At 29.8% G+C, this 12,295-nt stretch overlaps 1 protein-coding gene across 2 annotated transcripts in view; it reads left to right on the top strand.

Annotated features, from left to right (window-relative positions):
• Positions 1-12,295, top strand: part of LOC132939573 (zwei Ig domain protein zig-8-like) — a 421,440-nt gene that overhangs the window by 91,283 nt on the left and 317,862 nt on the right. The window lies entirely within an intron of this gene.

Genomic DNA, 12,295 nt, shown 5'->3' with positions numbered 1-12,295 from the left:
ATATACATATATATCTTCTAACTATATAAATGTGAAATGAAAATGTTTGTACAGGTTTAACTACTTATCAGATCTTCTTGATTTTCTCTTTAAACGAAAGAGCATATCACGGAGAAGTTTGTATCAAAGTACAAGTTGTAATACAACTTGAATAAAAATAAAATAACAAAATAAAACTCACAATATTTAAGTATATAATAAACATTTCTTTTTTTAACTATAATAATATTGGAATTTGGAATCACTACTTGGTTCTCGTAAATTATTGGCTATTTCAGTATTTAAAAATATTTTTGTTATTATACTATTTATCTAGATAAATTACCACAGATAACCATTACATTGATCTAGATGAGATAATTAGATGATTTAATTATTTTTATCTAGATAAGATAATTAAAGAAATAATTTTATCTAGATAATTCGCAACACTACTGATAATATACAGCTGCGAATCAAAATTTTTATTCCGGGCAACGGAAAAGTTGAGATTAATTTTGAACACCCAACACCGAATATTAAATAACAAATTAAAAAAAGTTTGAGTCATATGGAGTTGGTACATTTAACGGGCAACGAAGTGTACTGGTTCAGCTAGTAATAAAATAAATATCAGTTATGACCGGATAAATATTATTATGACAGCTGTACAATATTTTATCAACCGATGTAAATTAAAAGCTTTCACGCAGCATAAATGAATGCACGAATTACTTGAAAATCTATACCAAATAATGAGTAATACTCGTAACTCATAAGTACAACTTCATCGTAATAGCCAATAGGCTTCCAAGTATTTTAACTATGGTATTCTATTGATATATTAAATAATATAATTTGTACTAATATTAGTGAGTGATATTATTACACATTTTTATTTTTCGTTGAGAAATTAATAAATCTAGTATCTATTGAACTATTCAATGTTAATTTTTTTCTTTTGAGGAATGAAATATTTATCCCAAATTTATTTGTACTAATTCTACCTACGCATAAATATAAATCATTTTTATATTAGATTCTAATAAACATATCTAAATAGTAAAATTAATGTTACTTGTTATACTTAGGTATAGAAGGTGTAAGTTAAAAGCTGACATCATGCAATTAATAATGGTTATAATAATTAATATTGTATGGATTATAAACTATTTTGTTGGGTATCGGGTGGGTACTTACCTACAGACGAATACGTAATATATCAAAGCTGGGCAAGTTAATGATTTTTTATTTAACTTAGTTAATAGTTAATATGCACCAATAACAAAAAATTAAAAGTTAAAAGTTAATTTAACTATAGGTTAACTCAGTTAAGTTAAAAGTTAATACACACTTTTTGTTAACTTTTTATTAAGTTAAAAAAAAGTTAATTTGTTTATACAACGCTAGCGTACTTAATTTTTTTCCAACCCAAAACTAAATTATAAGATATAGTGTTAATACTTCATACAGTATTTCCATATAAGTTAGATTCGAATGATATAAATTTTTAACTTTAAACAATTTACGATACATATTTTTTGACATGAAAACGAAATAGACTGAAATAGTAAAATATTATAAAATTAAAAACAAAATAAATTAACTTAACTTACTTCTCAAAATGAAAAATTAACTCGTTAATTTCACGTTAATTAAGAAAGAAATTTAGTTAGTTAACAGTTAAGTTAATGAAAAGCCAAAGGTAACTAGTTAAGTTAAAAAGTTAAAATAAAATTAACTTTTTAACTTAAATTTAACTTTTTAACTCGTTAATACCCAGCCTTGTAATATATAGGTAGAATATAAAATTTGTTTGTCTTTCTATTTATATTGGGAACCTTTTTTTCTCGTTGGCACCACTACATGGGGACTGAACTGTTTTCACAAGGCTTGGCCCCTCATGAGGCTTGGCTTTTATAGTGGGTACCTACTACCTACTACCTACTATATATTATTACACTCACTCGTATTATAGGTGTAAGTATTTTGAATATGAAATCGACTAAATTCAGTGCAAATTGAAAAACTCGATTGAGGCTTCTAACTATAGTTGTATACTTGAAGCACATTTGACGGCAATTTAATTTTCTTTTCACAAACACACTTGCCAACAAACTTATTCGGTCTCTATTACGTACATTTACAGTTTGTCCTTATCTATGGTGGGGCACGGAAACCACCCTCTCCCACCGGTGTGGCGGTGGATACAGTGAGCATAAAACACATTGACACGGTAGGCGAATTCTCTCTTACGACCGGGTCAGGTCGGATAAGACGAATAAATAAACAACAATTGCCCGGGTTCCCGTGCCAGAAACCCTCTATACTATTATTATATGTACTCGAACAGTACCCCACATACAGCATAATAGTACCTACATGCACACACACCGACACACACCCACATAGGTATATACATTCGAAGGTGATTGTGATAGGCAAATATTTGAAGTGCCACACACTCTTATTTTCTTACCCCACTATGCGATTTCCCACTAAATTCATGTACACACACACACACACACACACACACACACACACACACACATAATTATATATATATATAGTATTATAGTTTGTAGGTATATGTGCCCTAGGATTATTCTTTCAGCCCAGGTATAATTCCAGACAATACGGACTCTACAGAGAAAACCTATTCCTTTTCAATTTCATATTCAAATATTGCCACATTGGTTTGTATAAAAGATGATCTTAAGATATTTCTTATTTAACCGAAGTAGAATCAACGTATATATAGTTGGGTAATCTAGATATCAGTCGCTGCAGTGTAGTGTAGGTACCCGTTCACTGCTTCATTTGTTTTAAATATTTTCCACAACACAACATAGGTATAGGTATACAAAGTAAGGTATACTCGCGAGTATTTGCTCTTCCTTAAGCGCATTACACTGCAGCACGCGTTCATACCATTATTTTCGGGTTTATTTGCTTTTCATTTTTAATTATTGCCGATTGGTGTAGTTAGACTTAACTGAATTAATTTAAATACACGTGTACAGTGTTATCAAGATATTTTTAACTTTCTGTTTAGTTATTGCGCTGTGCAAATAATAATATGTGTAAATCCTTTTAAAAACTTATTTCGTCTGCTTTATATTATATTTTGCATGCAATGTTTTACTAAAACTTACAGGTTTATAACTAAAGTTTACATATTTTTGCGCTCGGGATACAAAACATAATATTACCTCTCTTCAAACTAATCCCAAGAAAATTGTCAATATAAATTATACATTTATTTTGATATCCAACAATGTATTATATTTAGGTACTGTTTTTGTTGATGGTCGGTAAGAAAACTATTATTGTGAATTTATATAATTTAAATTAGGTACCTAGTTAAGTTCTGTGAAATGATTTTACATAACAGGCATTTTTTAAACAAATATTTATGTAATCATCTGCCTTTCACTTAAATAAATACAATTAAAATATTTAAATAAATATAAATTATGTTTAAAAAAACCCTTAAAAACTATCTTAATTAAAACTAACCATAAATATATTTCAAAATTCCACGCTTCATTGTTTAGAAGACGCAGAAGACTACTAAGTCAGTAAAGCAACAAAATTATGTTTATAATATTACTTAAATAGTAAAAAGAAAAGGTTTATGGACAAAGTTTTTATAAATGAATTGTTACCTTAGCAAAAATAAAATGTCTTTCGGTTTAATGTCAAAAGATTTTGAAAAGTTTAATTTTGTAGAAAAACTTATCACCATATATTTTAGCTAAACCAAAGTATGAAGTAAAATATATTATGTTTACTCGTCTAAAACTATGGTAACTTTATGTTAGGAAAATCAAAACATACCTTTTTAATCAAATTTTAATTTTTATCGCACACTTTGGTTTACTGTGAACGATCGCAGTAGTATAAAATATAGTCGATCAAATAATTGATACATATAGTTTACCTTGATAATATTTAAATACAATTTAGTTTTTACCAGTAAATTTTATCAATAAAACATTTTGTCATACATAATATAAGTCATGACTTATACCTCTATGGATTTAAAGTCATAAAATAACTTTTATTACAGTACTCCACCTGATTTATTATTGTTACTGAATGTAGTAATATTGTTAGAATTACTAATCATACAACTGCAGTTAGGTAGTACTTTTAAGTTTTTGGTAAATGTATTTTACACAAAATCAAAAAACAAATATTGTTTTGATATTTATCCGTTTGAATGTCAAAAATAATAGTATGCGTGGTTTAATTCATTATTTTAATTTGAATTTTAATTGGACGTTAGAGGTTATAAATCAAGTCACTTATAAATGTCAGTTTATATTACGTAGACATCTTATAGAAAATGTGCTTGCGTTGCTTTACAGTTACCTAATTAATTCTTGTGCTACACTTTGCATACACATATATCGATCAATGTCCTTTCTTCATGACAAAATGTGGAAGTCGTTGAATTGAAAACAAATGATTTTAAGTATAAATTATTTATCGACTGTCTACACCCTATCTGGATTAAACCCAACTTTGTAACGTAGACATATATATAAGATGTACGATGGTACTATTATATGTAGGTCAACGGCTGGTTCGGGACCAATGAATGGTAAATTAGCTGACCACTACCGCTATACCCATCTAGTATATCTACTATTTGTTCCTCATAAATCCCAGATGACCTGACACCCGGCTAAACACAACCTTTTCTTTGTTTTACCCTGCACGGTACATTCTGAATAGTTTTACACGAGAAAAGTAATACACTATATCACGGTTTTTGAACTTGAACTGGTTAACATACTATATCGTATTCGGTTGATCAAAAATTACATAATATTCAGAAAATATTAATTGAAAATTAAAAAATGATATATAATATAATGTTGTTGAGTTATAATTTTAATTTGCCATATTATAGTTTTAAAATGTATAATATTTAAAAACATTTACTTTAATTTTTTGAACAATATACTGCAGTGAGCCCTACTTTGATACAATATCTTATCTCTTTCTCGAATAGTGACAGTAACTATAGTTCCTCAACAGTCAACACCCAGTTTGTGTTTGTTGAGTTGTACTTGCTTTATCTCTATTGTATTGTATTCTGTTAATCCGATACTCTTATGTTTGAAAGTGGTGTACAATGTATAGAAGCAATTGTGGATGACGACACTAGAATTATAGTTACTCATTGTTATTTTTTTTTCTAGACTACGAGATACAATTTCATTATTAATTACTATTCGAACAAATCCTGCAAGAGAGACCGTTCAAAAATTGAATTCTCCTCTTGTATATAGATATTAGTATCGAAAAGGTCGTGCGACAACTCGAATGTGACTCTTCGAGAACTTGAGCTGCACTAAGCCACGTAAGCCGTCGTCGAGGCCACCACAAAAAGAGGATTTGATTTGTATTTTTAAGGAACTGCAGCATCCAGATACATCAAAGAGACAAACACTGGCAATGGCGAGGAACACCTATTTCATGTCTTTATGACATAAATATAATAATTCGTTAATTATAACGGTCTGAGTCACCGTTGTAGTCGTTTACCCGGACGTGGGCGCAGTCTCCGAAACTCGCCGAAGAGCTGAACTTGAGAGAAACATCCAGGTCGACAAATCCGGTCGAAACAAAACATTATTCGTCGGTTCCGACACAGAATGTTAATATATTTATTTAATACAACTGCTGTGCACAACTGGAAGATGGTGTTGGTGGTGTAAACTGTTGCTAGTCGTTGTTATGCGTGCTAATACTACAATGTTTATGTATAATATGTGTTGTGTGATTCGAAGGAAAATGCGAAACAGCAGGACCTAAGGTTTATATGGGTGACAACGACGACGACGACGTTTCCCGCTCGACGGCTGTGTTTTGCGGCGCGCTGCTTCCGATAACTTTCCGCCACCATTAGGTCTCCCTCACGGTAATTGTATATGTATATTATACAAATATCAAATATATTATATTATTATTATACGGTTTTCATCGTCAACGTGGGAAATCCGGTGTGACAAAGTACGACGACGACAGAGAATTCGCTACTAGAGAGAAGGCGACGCGCACTATTAAAACATTGTCTCAAAATGCTGAAAACAGAGTCAAAAGGTGGCGCGGGGGGGGGAATGTGGGTAGCGAGGGAGGGGTACACAGGGTATAAATATTACACACTGCAGATCCAGTGTGAAATTTCAACGTGGATGGCGTGGCATTATTGTATTGTATATTATTTATAAAATAAATGGGAAGTGGTCGCGAAATACAACCTCTCCCTAACCATAGGTAAGTACCTACTGCAGTTAACCCAACACCGAAATAATGCAAGCCAAGCGCACCTGCACGCCGTATACCTGGAGAGATGTCCCTGGGGAGATGCGTAGGAGATATAATGTATATAGTGTGTGTGTGTGGAGGAGGGGGGAGAGTGAGGGGACTGGATTAGTACCAATATAGAAGCGGCTGTATTGGATTTTGGTTTTGTTGTTTTTATACACCAACTCAAACACACAAACTTTTGTATGATTTTTCTGTAACGCTTAATTCTCGGCCCCAGAACTTTCCATTACTTTACCATTGTTTAAAGGGCGTTAAGTGTGTCACATCCAACCACCGGTTAGACTTCTCCATGTTATTAGCGAGTAGTTTATTGTCGTCGTCCTAATCGTTCTTTCTATGTGGTGTCCACCATGCTGTGCAGAAAACGTATAGATTGTTTTGAATTGAATCCATAAATGTCAGTGTATGACTAGATATAGGGGATTGATCTTAATACTAATATTATGATTTCGATGACAAACAGCATTTTTTGCTCGAATAATTTCAAAATTGAATTTAGTTTACTTACCTATATTAACTGAGGACATTTATAATATTATATTAATAATCGTAAAATACATTATTAATGTTGATCATACAATGCTGCTTAAAATGTACAGTTAAATACCATTATAGATTATAATATTGCCATTGCTATTACCTCTTAAGAATGTTCATCACGCCATGAGCATAATATAATACAATCAATTTTATGCAAATACCAAAACTAAATTAATCTAACCATAGCTTGAAACTCAAAATCCTCTCCATTCAACTATGACTTAGTACTTCCACTATCGCTATATTTACGACTTTATATTACCAATAATATTACTCGACTGTGCTATACAGAAATCTGAGTGCTTATCCTATATTCTTACAACCAAATAGTCAGTGTGGTCTTGAGTCCAAGGAATAGAGCTGATGCATTATGATTTTAATTACCTACTTAACTATATAACATATATAATATAGATTTCTCGATAGGATTTTTAAAATTGGAAAAATATTGAAATAGGTTTGTAAATCAAAAATAACAATCACATATTTGAATATGTATCTAATATTTTCATAAATTGTAATACATACTATTGTTTATAGCACCAGTTTAGGTAGTATTATGTCGTATGTTGTGCTATAAATTACTAATTACTAATATAAAATAATTTTTTTTATTATTTTAAAAATACTTATTACTGTCTACACAACAACTTTAAAATGTATTTTAATCATATTAATATTATTGTGTGCGTTTAATTTCAACAATCAAAAACTGAAAATGGTCCGTATCATTCAATATTTTTTGTACAATAAGTATAACTGAATGTTTTAAAGAGTTGTATCCCAATTCCCAACAACATATTATTTTAGTAGTAAGATACAAATAAAATAAGAATACTTCCAATTGAACTTATAACGATAGTTTTCAACTTTAGTATTCTTTTAACTTGTAATAAGTCAACAAATTTAAGATAAATAGTGAAAAGCTAATTGCTAGATCAACTAGATTTTTTTTGTATACCTAATATTATGTTATATAATTAATAATAGTATTATACCATTCAAACTATTAGTGTGTACGTATAAAATATATATAATTAAAATAAATACCCTACACAGGACAAAATGTGTTATTCTTTTTGGAAATTATTAGTTTCATAATAATTACAATAATAATTATTTTTTTTGCATAAAAAATCAAACAAAAGAAAAAGTTTTCTCACGCAAACAAAAATAACAACATCGTGGCAAAGAAAAAAAGGAATGGGATATTATATATATACGTTTAAACTTTTTTAATGACGTTTCTGGGTGAGGGTAGCTTGAAGTATAACGCTCAGCATTTTGTTTGGCGTGAACTTTTTATTACTATGCATCCTTTTCCCCGAACAGGATATATTTTATCATGGGTCTATCTAGGTTCTAGGCTCAAGGTTCTCAGTAAAACTAACGTTGATAATAATATAATAAGTTTTTTACAAAAAAAAGTATTCTCGCATTTCGCTTCTATATGTTCTATAGGTACATTATGTATTTCTCACTTAGTTATTCTAAAAAAAAGAATATTATTATTTAACATAACACCTTCAATAGTAGTTTTATATTATAACCATAAATAAAAAAATAGAATATAATAATATTAAGTACAGATAATATCAGTGACTAATGTTATGGCTAGGTAGGTTAGTAATTTTTTGAGTTTCATATTTTTGAATTACCTACTTTATTTAATTTTTAGATATAAATGTTCTTTAACAATTAAAACATTATTTTTATGATTTAAATTGACTGTAGTTTGTAAATGTTATCGTTTATTTAAAATATCAACTTACAATAAAAATGTCAAGTTTACAGATGACTAATAAATAGTGAAACACATATTTTGTAGGGTACCTAATCTTTATCACTTTACTCCTGCTATAGCTAAACTTTAATAAATTGCTAATAAATAAAAGCTATTTTTTAACTATTTAATATTTATTTTTATGTCAGAATGTTCATAAAAAATTCTAAATTAGATTAAGAAACTATAAATTAAATTATGAACAAATTAAAAATCATAATTTAAAAGAAAAATATAGTTTTTAAGTTCCTCGAAATAAGCAAGTACCTGTTGTTTTCAGAAATCTTAGAATTTTACTGTTGAAATGATATGTTATAAATGAAATTCATTGTGAACATTTTGGAATTTGTTTATAAATAGTAGCTAACAAATGGGAAAATGCGAAGAAAAAATAAGATTACAAAAATTTAATTAAATCTTCTTCAGACTGAATGAAAGCCGTTTATGACTATCTTAATCATAATCTTTAAAGAATAAAAAATATTTAAATGTTCGGGCTTTTAAAATATTAGAATTTTTTAATAGAAAACTAGAAAAAAAATTTAAATTCATATCAAAGTACCTACTTATTTAAAATAGGTACCAATAAAAATAAAAACACATTATTAAAACGAATTATCAAGTAGTACGTCATATTATCTAAAATGACTATTAAATATAATAAATTTAAATTAAGCAACTTATATTTTGTAGTAAAATTTACCCATCGCGCATAAACTATTATACTTTCAAATTATATACTTATGATAAATCATATATTTTTATCTACAATGCTGTATTTCAAAATATTTTGAATACAATAATATAGCATTTTACTTATAAATGATTTAGAATCTTTTTACTATATTTTTACCTATTGATATATAATATTATACTTATAGTCACTATTATCACCATCTTCAAAATAAAATATATGAATCAAAAGTTTTTTATACAAATTCTATTAAGTTCAGAACTCATTATGAATAACATTATGAAACGATATTTGTTTTTTAATATTTTTTTACTCATACATATTTGAATGATTTCATTGTCAGGTTCCAAGTAAATAAGTATTATATCGTCAGGGATATTTATATTGTAATCTTACTATTCACTAATCATTGGTGGGTGTTTTGTAGGATGAAAATCAAAGGCATGATACTAACATGGAAAAATAATAAATATCATAATAATGTAACGTCTCGAAAAAGAAATAAACCATTTTATTATGCAGTAAATGGTATTATTATTTTTAAGATAATACCAATGATGGACTTGGGTCAAAAACTATATCGCTTAGCTAAATTGTCTTTGCGATCGTTTAAACTTTCTTATGCGTGATCGTTCTCGCCGCTGTATACATTTACGAGTCATCCGCGCTTTATTCTTCACGACTGTAGTTCTAGATTGAACAATTCGATTTCCGAATTCTCAGCCTCGAAACTTTTTAAATCCTATTTTTGCACACCAACAAACCCAGATAACGAGATCTTGGATAATAACCTTTCATTCTCTCTTCTCTCGTCCACGCCATAGTTTTTCTCAGCTACGATAATATTACTGCTACAGACATATAATATGTGTTCCTCCACCCACCGCATTTTCCGAGCGAGATTTTCATCGCTACTGATTGTATTTAATCTATAATCGTAACTATATATATACAATAAAATAAATAAACCCTAAAACTTTCGTATTTTATATTATAATAATATAATCACGCATTATCGGTTAACTATGGTACATAAAATGATAGTATAGAGTATCCAACGGAATGACTGACGTCGCATCGTCGACGATTTATTACCATCATATTTATACAACCACCATCCACCACGCACATTTCGGTGTAGTTATAACACTTAGATTTATTTTGAAGTATAATATAAACATATCTAAATTCATATCCAAAATAAAAGAAGAAATACAATTATTTTGAACGATTGTACGTACCTCCTATACCTAAGAAAGTATGTTTTCTACTATAAAAAGTGTCTTCATATTCAAAAATAACACACATCATTATAAAATCAATACATCGCTCCACTCAGAATCTATAATGATGATTATTGATACAATAAAGTTAAAAAGTGATTTTAAAACTCAAACTATTTAATATGCTTATAAGACGTATAACCGCATTACCTAGGTATAAAATGTTATGTTACAGAACTTATATTTGCTTATAATAATATAATATCACTCAAATAAAATCTTAAATATTATAATTTATACGACGTGGTGTCGTGTTAGTGATCTTTGTTTATTCCGTTTAAGACCTTATGATCGTTCACTTATGTTCCGTCGTACACTTCGTACTCAAACCCACTTTTGTAGAGTATCTCGATTGGTTATCATCTCAAGTAATAATTTCTTACATGCTTATGTCCTATACATACATATATATATATATAATATTATATATTACGTATCTAACCGTATATATAATGGTATATATTGGGTGTTGTTCCATTTTACATCGTGAAAACGATGATTTTAAGTTGGCATGTGGTCTTTGTTACATAGCTCCGCAGTGACAGCTTAAAGTCGTATTTCGTGGTTGTTAACTACTTCGCCATAGCTTTATTTTTCAAAATGTTTGTGTTCTGTTTATTATGATAAAAATTATGGCCAAATCAAAGAACTAGATTGAAATAGGTGGACAAATTGTCACAAATAAAAAAAAATGGTTTCTATTATAGGCACAATCTGAAAGTCGTATCCGGTTGCAGTATAATAAAATATATGTAGGTATACATTAAAGTTGTAATATAATTAAATATGTCTATCTTTGAAGAAATAATTCAACCACCCAGCGCAACGAGTCTTCATATTGTGGTCATTCAAGGATACATCGTTTTGAGAAAAACTTATTTTTTTTTTTAAATATATATAATTTTTTGTATTGATCACGCATTATTATAAAATATATGTCCCAAAACACCCTATCGGAATATTATATCGCTTTAATACGGTTTTGTTTATAGGTGTCGCTCACACTATATTATCGCTTACTCGTAGGTATTCCACTTTTTCACCGATAACACGGTGGTGCCTACATATATTAATAATAGTACATAACTATACTGAGTTCAGATATCCGCTAAATCAATACCTACTTTCTACTATATCATACATTGACCGGGGCATAGTGACATACTGACATACAGCTGTAATCAGTCGTAGAGGGCAGTTAATATCTTTCATAGCTAGTACACAACCGTGCAGTGGTTGAAAAAAAACATAATATCAGAGTCTTGCTCACGGTTATAGGTCTGAAGTGTCCTGGCACTGGTGGAATCGATAAAGACGGAAAATAAGATCTCGTTGGACGGGATGACCACGACGACCAAAGCCCGCGGCTTTTCGGGCAGAGAGGAATGCGGGGGATCAGTGATAATGACGACTATGATCGGCGGGGGGTGGTGGTGGTGGTGTGGGGACCGACCGGCATCACGGGGTGTGGAAAGCTATACGCACTCGCCAGCATTGTTAACTGTTTCTAGAATAATAATAATATATACGGTGGCGGTGCAGTTGGGGTTAGGCCAGAACGCCTTCATGATATCTTCCAATGAGCCTATTCACTGTGACGGCGGCGGCGGCTCTCACCGAGAACCACGTGTTACTGTTCACACACAACTATGATATACACTGTATAATATA

Source organism: Metopolophium dirhodum, chromosome 2 (assembly GCF_019925205.1).
Source record: "Metopolophium dirhodum isolate CAU chromosome 2, ASM1992520v1, whole genome shotgun sequence".
Lineage (NCBI taxonomy): Eukaryota > Metazoa > Arthropoda > Insecta > Hemiptera > Aphididae > Metopolophium > Metopolophium dirhodum.
The sequence above is the reverse complement of the archived record's forward strand: the minus strand, read 5'-3'. Positions and strand labels throughout refer to the sequence as shown.